This window comes from Cryptomeria japonica, chromosome 4 (genome assembly GCF_030272615.1).
Source record: "Cryptomeria japonica chromosome 4, Sugi_1.0, whole genome shotgun sequence".
NCBI lineage: Eukaryota > Viridiplantae > Streptophyta > Pinopsida > Cupressales > Cupressaceae > Cryptomeria > Cryptomeria japonica.
Window position 1 is genome coordinate 686,557,279 of NC_081408.1, and position 20,875 is coordinate 686,578,153.

Consider the following 20,875-nt stretch of genomic DNA (forward strand, 5'->3'; position numbering starts at 1 on the left):
GTCTCGAGACGTGATTCACAACATACCACTGAAGACATGATTCCACTTTACACATACAGATGGTTTAATCTTGTCTATTTATACGCAATCCGCACTTTGGTCGTCGTGGTTCATTTATACCTTGACACTTGGGCTATCTTGCAAAATCAAACATCATTTAAATTTTTCTTAGGTTATCATGGTTCAATTATACCATTATTCTTGTATAAATTTTCAACATATCCAAAGATCAATCCATGCTCAATGATGATACATATATCGAAAGCAAACAACATGTGGATATATCAGATGAAAAATGCAGAATGAGGATGCTCAAAAACAATTAGTTGCATCACATTTTTAGTTGCATATCATTTTCAAATTAGTTACATATCATTTTACATTTAGTTTCATATCGTTTTACAATTAGTTGCATATCATTAGCTGCACATTAAATCATACATCTAAAGATACATCTCACAACATATCAAATCATACATTTAATTTTCAAGATACATCTCATAAACATCATACATTTACATCATTGCATTCACATCACATCCATCTATCTAAGCATTGCATCATCATAAAATAAGCATAAGCATATAGAAAGTATGCATCCATAACACATCACATGATCAAAGAAAATGGTGTCATATATATATATATATAATGATCAAAATGTACAATATGGTCACGTCTGTGCCCCATACAACAAAAACAACGATAAAAAATACAAATGGAGACATCGTCTCTCAAGTATGACTATCTCCTGAGGGGGATGGTCTTGCCGCAAATGTCCCAGCCCCTAGATCTCTAGGAGGATCCTGTCTCGAAGGCCTCATCACACCTCTGCTCTCTGATCGCGAAACAGTCTCTCGAGATCAACTCGATCTCGACTGCGTAAAGCTCTGTACTTTGCACTCCCTGGGCACTGCATCCTCATAGTGGCGTCAATAGTACTCCACCTCCTTGACTCTCAAGGATAGTTCTCTCATGATATCTCTCATAGGGCCACCTGCTGCCGCTCTCTACAAGCTCCCTACCAGCTCCTCTACTCGACCCCACCACTCTATCTCAGTGTCACGCTCAGTGGTTAGTTGTGTAATCTAACGCTGCTGCGCCAATAGCTGTGCTTGTAGCTGCTGAACTGTCACCTGTAGGGTCCTAATCTGGGCATCCTCCACATGAGTCGAAATCCAAACCCGTAGGGGTACCTGTGAAGGGGTACCCCCTGTCCCTCTACCTATCCTCGGTGCTGGTGGAGGTAGCACATCAGTCCTCCTCCTCTGAGCTGGCTGTCTCACCTCATCAGTCCCTCCCACTGCTGATATCACCTCTCCTACCATCCCCTCACCCCCTACTCCAATCGCTAGTCCTCCTCTCCCTCTATCCATCATAGCTCATCGAACTGTTCTCTCCACCCGTCTACCCTTGTCTCCTCTCCTCCCTCGATCTCCTCTCCCTCATCATCCTCCTCCACCACCTCCATCATCTCCCTCATCCCCATCTCCACCTCCCTCATCCTCATCATCATCAAAAGCAAGCCGCATCTCCGCTGGATCCGATATCCTCGCCATGACACGAGCTACAAACAATCTGGCAAACTCATCCATCATACCAACATCTAGTATCTCAGGGGCATAGTCCCATATCTAGCCCGCTAACTGCACAAACTCCTCTATGGCTGCTGCACTGTCAATAGTTGGACCCCAATCGAGTATGTCTTGCCTCCGATGCACATACAAATAGGTCCCCTATGGTATCCCCCACTGCCGACCAAACTACCGCAAAACTCTCATAACCAAAGATCTCTCGATCACAAACGGGGTACGACCTATCAAAAATTGAGTCATGAAGATGTATGGCATCTCCAGCCCATCCTCGGCCCATACCTCGTAACCTATATACGGTTTCCAGATGACCGTATCAATGTCATCCAATACCCTCCTTGAATGCTCCAGCTTGCCCAGCTTTTGCTGGACAACTAATCCCCTGTATCCATATGCGTAGGCACGCCCAACGGGCTTATCTTTATCCACCAATGGCCTAGCTGCAGGAATGTGCTCCTAGCACCATACCTGTAGAAGTGTCACACCAGCTGACAAACTATCGTAACCCAGGTAGACTACCTCATGCAAGTCTCTGTACAAATGGGCTAGCATAGATGATCCCCATATGAACTTGCGACCCTGTGTCACCATCTCCTCCAACACCAGTCCCCATCCCACAAATAGTCCCTTTGACCTACGGTCGGGACATAGAAAACCACCTACAAACCCTACTGGTACCGATGGAAGAGGCGCATAGTCCAAATCCAGAAAATCCTGCCACGGAATCTCGTATCCACACACTGTATCATCATGAAATATCTAGTGAAGTGCCTCTATCCCACCCTCCTCTGACTTCTCATAAGGTAGTAGTGCACCTACTACAGGTATGCACAGGATCCGGTAACAATCCTCTGGGGTCACTGTCATCTCCCTTGTGGCAAAGTGGAAGGTATTCGTGTCACTGTGCCATCTCTCTGCCAGTGCTGTAAGTAAACCGATGTATATCTAATAGGGAAGACAGGCCGCATCTCTCAATAATGTCTAGATCAGCCTGTGCTAACCGTGGTATCAATGCCCATGGTCTCGGGAACCGCTCGCGTGACTGAACCACTCCCAATCGCTCCTGTCAAAAAGCAAAACAAGTCTAATATCAATTTCCTCATCAAAACATAGATATCAAAATCAAAATCACATCAAAAACCATATCAACTTGTAATATAACTCAAGTTTTCAAAAACCATATCAAACTTGTAACACAACTCAAGTCCCCACCTCACATCAACTTATAACACAACTCGAGTTTCCAACCCATATCAACTTGTAAAACAACTCAAGTTCCACAATCATTTCAGCTTGTAACACAAATCAAGCTCCACATATATTAACTTGAAACAATGCAAATCAAATCAAGTTTATATCAATTCCACATCAATATCTATGAATAACTTGAAAAATTGCAAATCAAACCAAGTTATATCGGCACTTATTTTGGACAAACTATTAAAACCATGACAGCAACCATAGAAACGAAACATTTAAACCTATCCCAACAAAATTGACATTATCCTATCAATTTTTCCTCACTTTCAAATCATCCTTTCTTGCTAAAACGACCACATGCGCTAACTAAATTTGGCTACACGCTAGATTGGCACTAATGCGCTAACCTATTTTTCCCACGCGCTATCCTATCTACCCTATGCACTAGACTAACTCTACGCGCTACCCTTTTTTCTCCATGTGCCAACTAATCTACCCTAAGCGCTAAACCCACCCCATGCGCTAACCTATCCCACGTCTGCACTACCTGTCTAACCCTATGCGCTAGGTAAAACCTACGCGCTACTTATCCCTACCCATGTGACTCCCTGTGTCCCCAATGCGCTAGGTTTACTTGACGCGCTACCCTTTTACCCCTAAGCACTACCTTGTGTCCCTGATGCGCTAATCTATGGCTATGCACTAACCTAGCAAACCTATGCGCTACCCTGAGTTTTCGGACGCAACCTCAAATCTAAAACCTTATGTGCTACGGAATTTTTTGTATGCACTGACCGATGACCTAGATGCGCTAAAACGTGAAACCCGCGTGAAAAATTCCAAAAAAGTATAAAAAATGACAAAATAAAAAATCAAAAAGGGGTCAAAAAGGTTGACTTACCAGTGGTCCATACGCGACAGGCCTCCGATACCTCCAAACGCGCTCGAATCAATGTGTAGAATATAGAATAGACATTTTGTCTTCTCTCCAAAAGTCTCTCTCTCCAAGGTCAACAAGCACAAATGAGACAAAAAAATGCACCTTTCCCCTTTTATAGAGTAAAATAAAATTAGGGTTTAGGGGATTAAGCATGTAATTCGCTCGTGGTCTTCCTCCTACCCTCGCACACATCAATATCAGGAGATGAATCAAGTTTTAGTATTCCACGTAGCCAAAATTTTACAATGCAAACACAATTATCAAATCAAATCAAAATTTCCAAATTTTGATTCATCTCCTGAGGGGGCATTATCAAACATCATTTCTCAAATCTAGGGCATGACATGAAAATCTAAAAACAACATTGATCATAATCAAATTTTGGCGACACACCATTTTCTTTGAATTAACATGTGCACACACATCACTTCAAAGAGGGGCAAAATGTAGACGTATAAAAATGACCATATTCTTAAATGAATATTTCATGTTCATTTCTCTATTTAATTAAATCTAATTTAATTGAATCACCCACATTCCTCTATTTAAATTAAGTAAATTACTCAATTTATTTAAATTAAATTCACTAGACCTCTTTTACCATTTAATAGGATAAATTCATTTTATTCAATTAAATCCCCTATGCACTTTTTAATTAAATTAAAATTTAATTAAATAGTTTATCCTAAATTGAATAAATCTAATTTATTTAATTTCCCCAATTACAACCAAATTGAATTAAATTAACTTTATTTCAATTAAATCCTATTATCCCTCCATTCACTTGCAAAATCCTACATCTCCCACTTGCCTCCTAAACCCTATTCCTAACCCCCCTTCTAGACTCTTCTAATTGCTTCCAATTAGCCTAACCCATCTCCTAAACTTTGTCACATCCCTAAGCAAGGGGAAGTCACTTCTCAAACCCTCAAAGTCTTTGAAAACCCTTAAAGGCTTCAACCACTTAATTTTGAAAGTCTCCTAAACCATTAATGGTTAACTCAACCCTCTAGCATGATTAAAGAATTTCCCTAAACTCAACCTCCATGTAACCCAAGGGTCTCCTCAAGCATTCATTGCTTTGACCATGGTTATCCCTCAATTATTTGCACAAGAGTATATCCTTTGATACAAGCTTTATCCAATGGGTAATATTAACTTAACCTTAACCCTTACGCCCTAAGATAACCATGAGGTCTTCTCAGGCATTTAATGTCTCCAACCCCTTTTCTCAACCAACCTTATGTTGACAATTGTCACCATTTCATTGGTGCAAATTGCAAACATGGATTCCCAACTTTCAAACTTGACCCTTGATTAAACCTTTCAATCTTGGCCATCCATTGTCCTATTTTTGCTATAAATAGAGCTCTCATTCCTCCATTTTCATCATCCAAGTCTTTAGCATCATACTTATATTAAAATCCATCCAAGCTTTAATATCACATTTTATGCTCATCATTTAGCCTCTCTTTTGAATAGGAATTGATCTAAATATGCATGTTTAGAGTATTTTCCTTATCATTTAGCTTAATCATAGACTAGTATATCATGCTAGGATAGTCTTGCTACTAATATTGTCATCTTATAAACTAGTTTATTACATTTGTAAGATCATGCATAGCTTAGGATGCATTTCATCTTAGAATCGACCAAAGCATCCCTCGTTCTTGCATTTGTCATCCCTAAACCATTTTGCCCAGTGATCTGAGAGCAAAAACATTGGTTTGAGGGACCTTGTGAGATAGAGAACCATGGAACCATCCTTGGGAAGTTGAGTCATCCTTCATGACTCCATAACTTGCACCAAGAAGTCCTGTGGGTGTGTGAGCAAGGCTCCTTAGGCTTCATTTTTCATATTTTAAGTTCTATTGACCCGCTTTTCCCGCATACACTTGTAAACTTAGCATTTACTACACATATTTTAAACATACCTATATAATATGTGTTTATGTATGTATATATGCATATCTATAGTTATATACATATATATAAATTATATATATATATATATGTGTGTGTGTGTGTGTGTGCGCATGTATCTCTTCTTTTCCTCTCTCTCTCTCGTCTTCATTTCCCCTCTCCTTATCATATTCTATTCCTTTATTCCTATTTCCTATTCTCTCTCTTACCCCCTACTCCCCCTCCCTCTCTCTCTCTCTCTCTCTCTCTCTCTCTCTCTCCTTTTCCCAATGTCCCTCTCTCTCCCTCTCCTTTTCTGAATATCCCTCTCTCTCCCTCTCCCCCTATTCTCTCTTACCCCCCCTCTCTCTCTCTCTCTCTCTCCTTTTCCCAATCTCCCTCTCTTTCTCCCTCTCCCCCTCTCCTTTTCCTAATCTCCCTCTCTCTCCCTCTCCATCCATCCCCCTCCCCATCCTATTCCCCCTCTCTCCCTCTCTCCCTCTCCTTTTCCAAATCTCCCTCTCTCTATCTACCTCTCTCTCCCTCTCTCTCCCTCTCATTTTTCCAATCTCCCTCTCTCTCCCTATCCCCCTCTCCATTTCCCTCTCTCTCAATGTCTCTTTCCCTCTCTCTCTCCCTCTCTCCCTCTCCTTTTATCAATCTCCCTCTCCCTCCCTATCTCCCTCCCGCTCTCCTTCTCTCCCTCTCTCCCTCTCCTTTTCCCAATCTCCCTCTCTTCCTATCCCCTATTCTCTCTCTTACCCCCCCTCTCTCTCTCCCTCTCCTTTTCCCAATCTCCCTCTCTGCCTCTCCTTTTCCCAATCTCCCTCTCTTCCTATCCCCTATTCTCCCTCTTACCCCCTCTCTCTCTCTCTATCCCTCTCTCCCTCTCTCTCACTCTCCCCTTCTCCTTTTCCCAATCTCCCTCTCTCCCTCTCTCCCTCTCCTTTTCCCAATATCCCTCTCTTTCTATCCCCTATTCTCTCTCTTACCCCCCCTCTCTCTCTCTCTCCTTTTCCCAATCTCTCTCTCTCTCTTTCTCTCTCTCTCTCTCTCTCTCTCTCTCTCTCTCTCTCTCCTTTTCCCAATCTCACTCCCTCTCCCTCTCCCCCTCTCCTTTTCCCAATCTCCCTCTCTCTCCCTCTCTCCCTCTCCCTCTCTTCCTATCCCCTATTCTCTCTCTCTCTACCCCTCTCCTTTTTGCAATCTCCCTCTCTCCCCCACCCCCTCTCCTTTTCCCAATCTCCCTCTCTCTCTCTCTCCATCCAGCCCCCTCTCCCCCCCCCTCTCTCTCTCTCTCTCTCTCTCCCCTTTTACTAATCTCCCTCTCTCTCCCTCTCCATACATCCCCCTCTCCTTATCTCTCTCTCTATATCTCTGTCTCTGTCTCTTTTCTCCCTCTCCCTCCCTCTCTCTCTCTCCCCCTTTCCTTTTCCCAATTTCCCTCTCCCCCTCTCCTTTTCCCAATCTCCCTCTCCCTCCCTCTCTCACTCTCTCTCCTTTTCCTAATCTCCCACTCCCTCCCTCTCTCCCTCTCCTTTTCCCAATCTCCCTCTCTCCATCCCCCCACCTCTCTCTCTCTCTCTCTCTCCTAATCTCCCACTCCCACCCTCTCTCCCTCTCCTTTTCCCAATCTCCCTCTCTCCATCCCCCTGCCTCTCTCTCTCTCTCTCTCTCTCTCTCTCTCTCTCTCTCTCTCCCTCTCTCCCTCTCCTTTTCCCAACCTTCCTCTCTCTCCCTCTCCCCCTCTCCTTTTCCCAATCTCCCTCTCTCTCCCTCTCCATCCATCCATCCCTCTCTCTCTCTCTCCTCTCTCTCTCTCTCTCTCTCTCTCTCTCTCTCTCTCTCTCTGCCTCTCTCCCTCTCCTTTTCCCAACCTTCCTCTCTCTCCCTCTCCCCCTCTCCTTTTCCCAATCTCCCTCTCTCTCCCTCTCCATCCACCCATCCCCCTCTCTCTCTCTCTCTCTCTCTCTCTCTCTCTCTCTCTCTCTCTCTCTCTCTCTCTCCCTCTCCTTTTCATAATCTCCTTCTCTCTCTCTCTCCATCCATCCCCCTCTCCTTTCCTTCTCTCTCTCTCTCTCTCTCTCTCTCTCTCTCTCTCTCTCTCTCTCTCTCTCTCTCTCTCTCCTTCCTTTTCCCAATCTCCCTCTCCCTCCTTCTCTCCCTCTCCTTTTCCCAATCTCCCTCTCCCTCCCTCTCTCCCTATCCCTCTCCCCCTCTCCTTTTCCTAATCTCCCTCTCTCCCTCTCATTATCCTTCTCTCTCTCTCTCTCTCTCTCTCTCTCTCTCTCTCTCTCTCTCTCTCTCTCTCTCTCCTTTTCCCAATCTCCCTCTTCTTTTCCCAATCTCCCTCCCTCTCTCCACCCCCCCCTCTCTCTCTCCCTCTCCTTTTCCCAATCTCCCTCTCTCTCCCTCTCTCCCTCTCCTTTTCTTGATCTACCTCTCTCTCCCTCTCCCCCTCTCCTTTTCCCAATCTTCCTCTCTCTCCCTCTCCTTTTCCCAATCTACCTCTCTCTCCCTCTCCATCTAGCCCCCTCTCCCCCCCCCCCTCTCTCTCTCTCTCTCTCAATAGTTGTATAGATGCCTACATCTGGATAGCACACATGAAATCGGTAAGGAACTAGTTTCTATTGGAAAATATAAGTCAGTCACATATGGTATGAAAGATGGAAAAGAATTAAAGAGGTGTGAGTTAGTAAAAAGGGATATATGCGTAGCTGATTTTATGAAGATATTTCAAGAGAAACTAGTGTATGAGTACATAGGTCACACACATAGAGGTAGGTGGTTAGATGAGCAATTCAAGTTGTGTAGGGAAACTTTCCTCCTCGACACTATTGTCTCTGTCATTGATTTTGCTAAGAATTATACACTAAAGCCGCAAAATAAAGTACAATCTATATATTACCACTCTACACAAGTTACAATTTTTGTACACATAGCATTCATGCATGCACATGATAGCACCGAGGAGGACATAAAGGTTATAAGAGAATATCACTTCTATGATAGTTTAAGGGAAAGAGATATAAGATACAACCAACACTTAATATGGTCGGACAATTGCACCACACAATTCAAGAATGCAAGGATGTTCTACTGGTTGACTAGGATGCATGTGATAAGTGGTGTGCAATATTTTTGGAATTTCATTGAGGCAGGGCATGGAAAGGAAGAGCATGATGGTGCGGGAGCATGTGTGAAAAGATCTCTTACCAGAGAGGAATTGAAGTACGAAGGTGGTGCAATGTTAATAGATGTGGAAATAATTGTGCAATGGTGTAACTCTACGATGGGACCAGGTAATGCAGGTAAGTCTATGGTTTCTAGATATTTTTGGTTAATAAGTGAATCTAATATTGAAAACTATCTAGATTGTTGTACACTTACTGGTTCAAGTGACATGCATTCATTTAGAAGTTCAAATGCATCACTAGTTATTTGTACTAGACAAATTGCATGCTTTTGCTCTTCATGTATGTATTTTGTGTGGGATGAATGTGAATCAAAAGAGTGGGTTGACCAATGGTCTTGTAGACCTTTGCAAACCCTAGATACATATCAACTTCCTAGAGCACTACAAATGAACCAGATTGAAGCATCAGTGGATTTTGACCATGTATTAGACATAGTTGAACCAGGTAAAGGGTTGCAATTTGCTACAATTTTAAGCTTAATTTATTAGTATTAACTTATGCTGATTTTGGTATTAACTTATATCCTTCTATTAAATGCAGGTCATGTATATGTACTTATTGCGGATGAGAACACCAAAGAAGGGACAAATTACTTTTTGTGTCATTGTATTGAGGCCAAAAAGAAATTGACTTCTACAGTGGTTGATGGAGAGGGTATTGAGTACCCGATAGGATCCATTGTTGTGACAGGGACATGGCTTAGAAGGTACCGTTGTTGTGTCGAGTTGTATTGAGACCTCTTAAACTCATTTATTTAGCAGTCATTGTATTGATTTTGGCGTTAACTTATCCTTCTATAAAATGTAGGTACCCTATCAAAAATTCTAATGCCTGGTTGTTTGAGGACTTTGAGACACATAGACATATTCTTCATTACTCAAACCTTCTTGTTGCAACAAATATTCATCTGATTAAATATCGTGGTAGACCTCTTAACAAGGATTTGTGGAAAGTTCATGAATTAGACCACAAGGCAATACTAGAGACACTAAGGGTTAGAGCTGATCCAGAAGGTTCACTTGATTGATTTTGGGCCATCTAGAAGAATAATTCTACAATATGGTAGAATAATTTTGACAATTTTGTATATATCTTTTGTGAAATGTTGTAACTTCTCTTTTTTGGATGTGCTCTATATGCATATGAGTTGTAATATGCATATGAGCTTTAATATGCATATGTAGATGCCAAATTTTGTATATAAAAACATCAATGAGTTGTAATGTGCATATCTAGATGCTAAATTTTGTATAAAAAAATAACAATGAGTTGTAATGTGCATATCTAGATGCTAATTTTTGTATAAAAAAATGAGTTGTAATTTGCATATTTAGATGCAAAATTTTGTAAATATAAATAGTAATGAGCTTGATTGTTTATATTAGATGCCAAATTTTATATATGAAAGTGTCCATGGGATTGATTTGCAAATTTTGAGAGCCCAAATTTGTACCATTTGATTATAAATTTGTAATATTTGATTATAAATAACTAAGTCTGATTATGACATATGTTAAATAACTTGCAAATGGGTATCTGAATATGCAATTATTTTTCCAAGTGTTTTGGGAAAGTTTTGAGTTATTGTTGAATTACTTGATTTGAAGGGCTAGTAGGAATAGTCTGAAACCGAGAGAGGCCTTTTTAGGCAGCAACAAAATGACCCCATAGGTTCAAATAGATTGTCCATAAGTGCCATGATCTCTGAGTTACACGATGTCAAAGTTTGACCATTTTTTCCACTTTGAGCGCTCAAGGGAAAATGTCGCTACGAGGTAGCTCAGAATGATTGAATGTATTGGGGAGCAAGAAAATGATAAACCTAGTGTAAAACCAGCCATCCAGACATGCTCGTGCTGACAGTTTGTTCCCACAACAAGAAAAGCGAAAGATGCATTATTTTGCCACCTCTCACTGATGGTTTTTGATGTGACACAAAAAATATCACCACAAGAGAAAGGAACCGAGTTGCCCAAAATTGAGAGAGAATTTTTTAGACAGAGACAACACAACCACATAGGTTCAAATGGATCATCCATAAGTGCCACGGTCTCCGAGTTACGTGACGCCAAAGTTTGACCATTTTTTCCACTTTGAGCGCTCAAGGGAAAACGTCACTACGAGGCAGCTTAGAATGATCAGACATCTTGGGGAGAAAGAAAAGGGCACACCTAGTGTAAAAATGACCACCTAGATGCGCTCGTACTGATAGTTTGTTCCCACGACAAGTAGAACGAAAGATGGACTATTTTGGCACCTCTCACTGACGGTTTTTGATGCGACAAAAAAAATATCACCACAAGAAAATGGAATCAATTTTCCCAAAACCAAGAGAGGACATTTTAGGAAGAAACAACATGACCCCATAGGTTCAAATGAATCTTCCATAAGCGCCACGGTCTCCAAGTTACGTGACGTCAAAGTTTGACCATTTTTTTCCAATTTGAGTGCTCAAGGGAAAACGTCTCTACGAGGTGGCTTAGAAAAATCGAACGTCTTAGGGAGTGAGACAAGGGAACACCTAGCGTAAACCTAGCCACCCAGACATGATCATGCTGACGGTTCATTCCCACCACAAGAAGAACGAAAGATGCACTATTTTGCCACCTCTCACTAACAGTTTTTGACGGTTTTTGATGCGACATAAAAAATATCACCACAAGAAAATGAAATTGAGTTGTCTAAAACTCAGAGAGACTTTTTTAAGAAGAGAAAAAAAAACCCCATAGGTTCAAATGGATCATGCATAAGTGTCACGGTCTCCGAGTTACGCGACGTCAAAGTTTGACCAATTTTTCCACTTTGAGCGCTCAAGGGAAAACATCGCTACGAGGTGGCTCGGAATGATCAGATATCTTGGTGAGTGAGACAAGGGCACACCTAGAGTAAACTAAACCACATGGATGTTCTCTCACTGATGGTTCATTCTCACGACAAGCAGAACGAAATATGCACTATTTTGCCACCTCTCACTGATTGTTTTTTATGCGACAAAAAAAATGTCACTACAAGAAAACAAAATCGAGTTGTTCGAAATTGAGAGAGGCCTTTTTAGGCAGAGACAACATGACCCCATAGGTTCAAATGGATCATCCATAAGAGCCACAATCTCTGAGTTACGTGACGCCAAAGTTTGACTATTTTTTCCACTTTGAGCACTCAAAGGAAAACGTCGCTACGAGGTGGCTTGGAATGATTAGACATCTTTGGGAGCAAGACAAGGGCACACCTAGTGTAAAAATGACCACCCAAATGCGCTCACGTTGATGGTTCATTCCCACTACAAGAAGAATGAAAGATGCACTATTTTGCCACCTCTCACTAATGGTTTTTGATTGGACAGAAAAAATCTCACCATAAGGAAAAGGAATCAAGTTGTCTGAAACTGAGAGAGGCCTTTTTAGGCAACAACAAAATGACCCTATAGGTTCAAATGGATCATCCATAGGTGCAGAACAACTCTTCCTTTATAGGCGGTTTGGATGAATAGGTGTGTCTCTTACCCTGAGGCTGACTTGTTATGGAATAAAATTTAAATGAAAACCCTACCTAAGCTGACTCATCCCTAGATAAATTTCAAATTTGCTTCGTGCACTCAAATATTGTCTTAAGGTTCTTGAAATGATGAACTTCGCTCCATAAGCATGAGTTTATGAAATAATAACTTCACTCCAATCTCTTCATGCATGAAGGACTCGAAGCAAATTCACTCAATCAAAATACACAATATTAGCATTACTGGTATCGATACTTGGGTATACACAATATGAGATATAGATAGTTTAAAAGTATACGCCATATGAGTTATAGGTAATGAACAAATTGGATCACATTTCAAGACATATACACAATGAACAAGTTTGATCACATTTTAATAGCAAATAACTAAGTTTCAAAAATGACAAGTTTCATATATATCAATGAACAAATTGGATTGAATATGAAGTTTCATGTATATTAAAATGAACAATAATCGTGTACACATCAAAAAATGGTATAGATGCCAAATCAATAATAGTTACAAAAAAGTGGCATGTGCCATGTCTGTCAAAGTCGATATATACATATACAAATGTCGAATATATAAGTAAATTGGTCCTTCAATGACCACAACTATAACTATATGTCTCTATCGGTATCTAAGATTGTGGCGGATCATCAAAATCAAACCTCTTCGAAGCAATATGTGGCTCTGTAGGTGGTTGCACAAGGACAATTCAAATGTTGAATCAGATATATTTTCTCAATATAACATCAAAATAACTAAATACTGAACACTGAATTGTTTGAAGTTGAAATGTTGATTACCTCATCTCTGTCTTCTACAATTGGGTGAGGCTGAGGATCCGTGGGATGTCTTGAAGGAGGCTGTAACTGGTAAAACAACATTAATACATGTTAATAACATATATGTCAAATAACACATAATAACTAAAAATGAATAGACTAAAAAACTAAAGCATATCGGAGCCTCAGATGGATGTGCTGTGGTTGTAGGAGGCAAAGTTATAGATGAATCAGTTATGACCATTTCCTATATCCATGGTAAGTGATCCAAAAAGAGTTAACTAGACGGTTTCAACTTCGTTGTGCACTTAGTGAAAAGGAGTTGATCTAAGACAAAGATACCTTTTCCCTTGCTCGTGTTGTATCCCATAATATATGTGTAAGACTTCTACTAAAATGCAATGGTAGAATAATAGTAAGAAGTTTGGAAGGAGCCTGTAATAGGTTAAAGATAATCATACAAGTTAATAACCCAAACTTGTTGACAAACTAGATAAAACAAATATTTTAACATATGTAGAACAAATGCACACCGAAGCCTCGTATAGTTCTCCTGTAGCCTTAGGAGGCCTAGTCGAATTTGATGTAGCTATTACCATTTCCTGTATGAAAAATGATAACATATGATATAGACATAAAAGGATTTAGTTATTTCGAACAAGCAAGAATGCAATCCAAAGTGAATATGAAGGTATCAGCTCTTTCCTCTGCTAATCCTCATCGACATTAGGTGCATTCATTAATTCCGCAAACCCCATATGTTTTTGTATATAGAACAAATAAATTAAGTGCATTTATCAATATCTACATATACATGTTTAATCATAATACATTTCAACAAATGAATTTAAATTGTACTGAATTACCTTCTATCGTTTGGGTGTCCGAGAAGATATCTTTTTCTGCCTCAAAGTGCTAGTGGATGGCTTTCTCACACGAGATGTCCTCAAGGCAAGTGGGGTAAACTAATGGAAAAAAATTAACATAAGGGAAAAGAACATGTATTTAATATATCACTTAAGTAAAAATATATATAAATCTAAATGGTACAACATAGCTATCTTGGTCGAAGTCAATGGCTAAAAGCGTGATATCATCAAGTGGGGACATCTTAGCCACTGATAAGCCCTATAAAATACCAAGTAATGATACATATAATTAACAAAATATATTTTGAAACCAATGTATTATTATATTTTTAATAAATTTACAAATATTTACCCTTGGTGGCGAAACTACTCGTGACCGTGGAATCGACCGACAAGTATGTGGTGTACTCCCACCACCTATTGCACCCTGCAATGCATTTTATTTACATGTCACTTTAAATTGTTCTAAAAATAAAAATTCATTTCTTTTTATAAGATTTAGTCACTTAATTGATAACATGTCATAAACATAATTAAACACACCTGTGTCTGATATAGAGGGTACAACATATTAATCAGTTCATTGGTGAGGGACACATCCTCTGCAGTGGAAGTATGACATCTACTCCTACAACATGTACATGAATGAGATGTCAAACCATCCTCATCTGCGTCAGTGTCTACAACAGAACATACACCCTTGCAGGTGGGGCACATATGCTAAATGGGATAGCTCATGCCAAATGATGCATGAGGTGCTGCTGATGAAGGAGGTTCCGCTGATGAAGGAGGTGCCACAGGTGCTGGTACTTCCTCTGCTCTGACCAACTGTGTGCCATGTTGAACAATGACATCAGTAAATGATGCAGCTACCCGAAGAGTCTGTAATTAGATAGACTCCTTCAAGGATATAGGGCCAATGACATGAACCATGGGTTTAGGAGTTGTACGCCTCCTATGTTGTGACTCTACCACCCTACGTCCCCCAGGTCTATCCTGCGCAAAGCCTCTCCCTCTACCTTGAAATTGTCAGATGTCGGTAATTTGGCTTCTCACCGAGGATAAAACCACAGTACAACTTTCTCAAAAAATATAGAGGCACCTCCCAATTATTACAAGGTTGTTGGTCAAAGACCATATACCACCTATCCCAAAAAGCTTCTTTCAGCCTAGCATGAACACACCAATGTATAGGAAACTAAGTCGTATTTAGTTCTAGGTTGTTACTGGTAACAGGAGATCAGTGAAAAGAGAACATATGTCAGCTTTACCTATGCCCTTTTTCTTCACTTGATCATATGACAACCCATCGGCATAAAATGTTTGACATCTATCCGTCCATGAACCCCATTTCATAACCTCCCTAGATACCTTATTTGCACTATTAGCCATTGTTTCTAGTGTTCTAGTGAGGGTTGTTTAGTGCTCAAGGCTAGAGGACCTCAACCTATTCACCAATATAGAAATTTGGGCACTATTTTGTGTAAGGCAATTGATGAGATCCTCTTGTGTGACATCGACATGATCTAATAGAAGATGTGGAGGGTTTCGGGGTGGTGGTGGTTGTTGAGGATCAACATTTTGAGGATTTTGAGGGTTTTCTTGTTTCTCTTGTGCAATGTTTATAGGGTTTTTTTGTGTTGCTTGTGTAGGAGGATGTCTTTGTTGTCTATTTCATTTTGGGGGATTGCTTGAAGAATCTGACATCAAATTAATAAAAACAAAACTTAAATCAATTAAAAACCCTACTTCAATTAAAATGAAAACAAAAATAATCGAACCAATCAAATCTTACCTGTTCGATGGGGTGCTATTGTTGAAAATTGTTCTCAATGTTGGGAAAATCCAAAATAGTTGCAAACCCATGCAAGTTCTATATTTTTTTTGGCTTTTCCTTGCTTCTGTTCCATGGGTTTTGGCCATTACGGGTTTTGAGAAACTTTTAATTTTTTATTAAAAAATAAAATGTTCCTCAAAACCCGTACAAGTTTTGAGGAACTTTTAGTTTTTAAAATTGTTTTAATCTAGGCTTGGTGTTACCAAGCCTAGCACATTTTTGAATTTCTAGAACCTACACAGGTTATGAATTTTTTTTTTTTTGGGGGCATGTGGTCACTTTTCCAGTTCACCATCTTGGTGCACTTACCCTACTTAGTACTGTCTCTTTACTCTTTATATGCCTTACTACATCTCTTGCAGAAGTGTTACTTTTATTTTTTTTGCTCACAATCAACTCCCTTTGAGACTATATTCTTAATTCATTTCATGGTTCTTGTCGTCCTCTATTATGGGATTTAACACATGCATTGCCACTATTTGTGTGTGAATGAACTAGTAGGCCATCAAGTATTTAATCTCAACAGTACTAATCTTGCTCCTTTTGTCTATGACATTCATTTGTTATGTGATGTAGACCTTTTAACCAGTAATGCCCTAATTTGAAACTGTTATCATGGTTTCAACAATGCACTTTGCCTTTTTGGTTGTCTCTATGAGTAGAATGTCATTCATCGTTTCATTAGAGATAACTTCAAATTTGATTTAGTTATTAGTTGTTCTTTTACCTCAATAAGCCTTCATGGAGGATAGAAGAACCTTTCTCATTGACTTTATCCTCTGTATACTCATTTCTCTTGCTTTGTACCTAATAACTCTTAAAGAACATTGTGGCATCTACTGTCATTTGATGATCATTTCATACTATTTATGTGCTTGTGTTTCATCCATTTGCATGTGAAAAAGGATCACCAAGCATACCTCTTTTGTCATTATTCTTTGAGGACTTGACTGTTCTTTGGATGAAAATTCCTTCGTACATTAATTTTTACAATATGATAGCCTTTTCTCTTGCCCTAACTTGCTTCCTGAAGCAATGACATAGAAAATATAGGTATTTACAAAAAAATTACATCTACTTACAATAGACTATCCCTCTATGGAAAAGACAAAGCTAATCAAGAGGATAAGCTTAAATATGAATATTAAAGTTCATACAAAATAAGAGCAATCAAGAAGAAACAAACTTCTAAACTATGCTTCTTACTCCTTCAACCATCCTCCCATAAACTTTATAGGTCTTCAAAGATCTTTAACTACCTTCTCTTCAATTTGGTTGCCATCAGAGTTGAGAGATATGCTAGAAAAGAGGAGCAATAGTAATCTAGGGCTCGAGCTAGAATAAGCTATAATAAGGAGGGAGGGGGGTATGGGTAGAAGCTTCAAGTCAAATGGCTGAGTGCTATGTGGGCCATTCATTCCCATTAGAGATGGGTTTTTGTGAACCACTTCTCATGAATCATGGGTCAATGAGTTTGACTCAAAAACTACATAGTTGAATCCTTGTAGCAATATCATAATTTGATTTGTTGTGGAAAATACCTCCTACTTATCAATTGATGAGCTAAAGGGGCTCTATTATGAATGGTTCATAAGGTAAAACACTTGCTGAAGGTTTTGCAAATGGGTTTGCAAGCTAAGTGGGTTTAGCCTTGGAGGAAACTATATGGTTAAGCGTGCTTGAGTTGGAGTAGTACTGGGATGGGTGACCTCCCAGGAAGGCACAATGCTTCACCTCTATGAGCATCACCTAGATGTAATGAGTTCTATGTGGACCATTCATTCTCATGTGAATGGGTTCTTGTGAACCACTTCTCATAAATCATGGGTCAATGAGTTTGACTCAAAAACTACACAGTTGAATCCTGGTAGCAATATCATAATTTGACTTGTTGTAGAAAATACCTCCTACTTATCAATTGATGAGCTAAAGAGGCTCTATTATGAATGGTTCATAAGGCACAACACTTGCTGAAGGTTTTGTAAATGGGGTTGCAAGCTAAGTGGGTTTAACCTTGGAGGAAACACCGTGGTTAAGCATGCTTGAGTTGGAGTAGTACTGGGATGGGTGACCTCCTAGGAAGGCGCAATGCTTCACCTCTGTTAGCATCACCTAGATGTAATGCGTGCTATGTGGACCATTCATTCTCATTAGAGATGGATTCTTGTGAATCACTTCTCATGAATCATGGGTCAATGAGTTGGACTCAAAAACTACACAGTTGAATCGTGATAGCAATATCATAATTTGACTTGCTGTGGAAAACACCTCCTACTTATCAATTTAGATTTATAATCTACATGGATTTAGCAAAATTTTTTTGAGCTGGCAAAAAATACTTGCCCACTACTACTTCATTTACATAAGAAAAGTTTTGTGATAACTTCAATATTTGTAAATATGAAAAAAAACCGCAATTACATATGAACGATTAAAACATATTCAAGCTCAATATATATAATTTTACTATTATTCTACTCAAAATGAATTTACAAATAGCTATTACTTCTTATATTAAAAAAATTAAAAGAAAATAAATTATAATAAAAAATATTTATAGAGTTTATTTGTATATTTGTTTGATGGTAATGAATCTCTGGAATAAATCTTTAAACAAAAATTTAAACATACTAAATATTTCTTTACTATTATCTTGTAGATGATAAGATTAATTTACCAGTATTACATTTATGTTTGTGATATGGATATATTTATAATTTTTTACATTATTACACAACTTAAACGTGTTATCACTAAGTAATATTATGACAACCAAATCCAACCTTGTGCTTATCACAAAGGCTTGTTAGTCCACATTAATAGTGATTGTGGTTCCCAAAAATCGAGTCTCCAAAAGGTAGGATTAATTTGATTAATATTCTAATTATTGGTATTCAACACTTTAATTTGATTAATATTCTAATTATTGGTATTCAACACTTTACTATTTAAAAAATAATAATAATCCATAGAATTAGTTTCATGTATTCTAAATTTAGCATTCATGCATCACTTCTTCTATTTTTTACTATCTTTATCTTCTCCTATCATTCAAGGTTTAATCCATAAAATTAGTTTCTTGTATTCATATAACACATCATTTTTTTTTTCTTTTTAATTTGTGGTATTCATGTAATACAACAATTTTTTTTCTTTTTACTATCTCTTTTATCTTCTCTTATTATTTTTAAGTTTGAAGTGAAATAATCCTTATTTTATAACACATTATTTTGTTTTAACTTTTTAAGTTGTGGTATTCATATAATACAACACTTTTTTTTCTTTTTTTAATATCTCTTTTATCTTCTCTTATTATATTTATCTTCTGAAGTTAAATGATCCATATTTTTTTCCTATTTATATCTCATCTTAAAAATCACAATTTTTACCCTCTTTCTATTCCATCCAAAGGATCCTAGTGATAGATCATAAGAAAAATATTTTGAAGAAAATCAATTTACATAATTAAATTCACATACAAATACAAACAAACAAACTAATATAATTAAATTCACATACAAATAAACAAATACGAGCAAACTCATACTGCATATTACATCATATATGATATTTTATGACTTATTAACCACCGAATTCAAAAAATACTTTAAAAAATAATAACAATTATAATATTTACTATGAAAAAATTGAATTGAATTATTCAAGTCAAACCTTCATTATTTCAGTTTAATCTAAAGACTTACTAAATTCAAAAAAATCCCAAACCAATTCTAAAACTTAAAAAAAAAAACCATTATAATTACAATCAATTTATTTATTTATTAAAATCTAGTGCCAATGATGTCTGCATATTTTTCATAAAAAAATAAATTTAAAACATTTAAATTTGAATCATAAACTCCAATATTCATTACATTTTAATACAAAAGCCCATTTGATGATAAACACTAACTACACCAATCCTCCCTCTAATTATACCAATCCTCTTCAATTAAAAACAATGCAAATTACAAAACCATTTATGAAATTTCCACTTATTCTTGAATTAAAACCACTTCTATTAAATATTTTGTAGATGAATTTAACTACTTGATCTTTTCATTGTAAAAACACTTTAATCCATTCATTTTATCTATTTTTCTCATCATTAAATCAATAATTTATCCATTCATTGTTTCTTCTAATCATATTAAAATGCCTCTCCAGAAATTTAAACCAACATTAAAAAAACCTTTACCAGTGAAATCCCCATTTGTGTACACTATTAGAATACATTGATGAAACATTTCACTATAAGAAAGTATTTATTTTTTAAACTTTTTAAAATCAAAATACAGAAAAATGGTTTCAACAAAGGTAAAAAACTTCATTGATGCATTTCCTCAAAGCATAATCGCATAAATTGTGATGGAGTAAGATGCATAATGTTTAAAGTGTGGAGAGGAATTTTTGAAGTTTAAAATATGAGGATTATCTAAGACCTACTTATTTTATCATATATCTGTCTCAAACTAAATGCTATAAGAGCATAATTATTATTATTATTTTTGTAATGAAATGAACCCAAAATAAAATAACTAAGCACCTTGCAGCCATTGCCTCAAATCTGAAAAATTAAATAAAAATTAGACCTTACCAATATGGTCGATATTTATTCATATCAAGATTATGAAGCTTTTCTATGAATCCTTCACAAAATTCTTCTCCTGTGTAGCCAAGCACTTGTAGATAACGAAAAATTCCAGTTCCTGTAGAGAAAAATAAATAAAAAACATACTGGAGCAGACATAAATTTAAAATGTGAAGAACCAAAAAAGCAACGATGCAAGGAAAAATAAACTCTCGATGAACCCCCAAGGCAACTCATGGCAAGTGACTTACCTCAAGGTTCTATAGAAATTGTGTTATACTGTCAACGACTTCATTGATAAAAAATGAGCAGAATTTGTAGGAAAATTGAGAAAAGGGTAGAATGGGGCGTTACCTTAGAGGGTGGAATGATAAACACAAATTTGGGGCAGAAGAACAAATTAAAACATATGAAATAATCCATGGGACCATGAGAGACCAACCTTTCCGTCAGGGGGAAA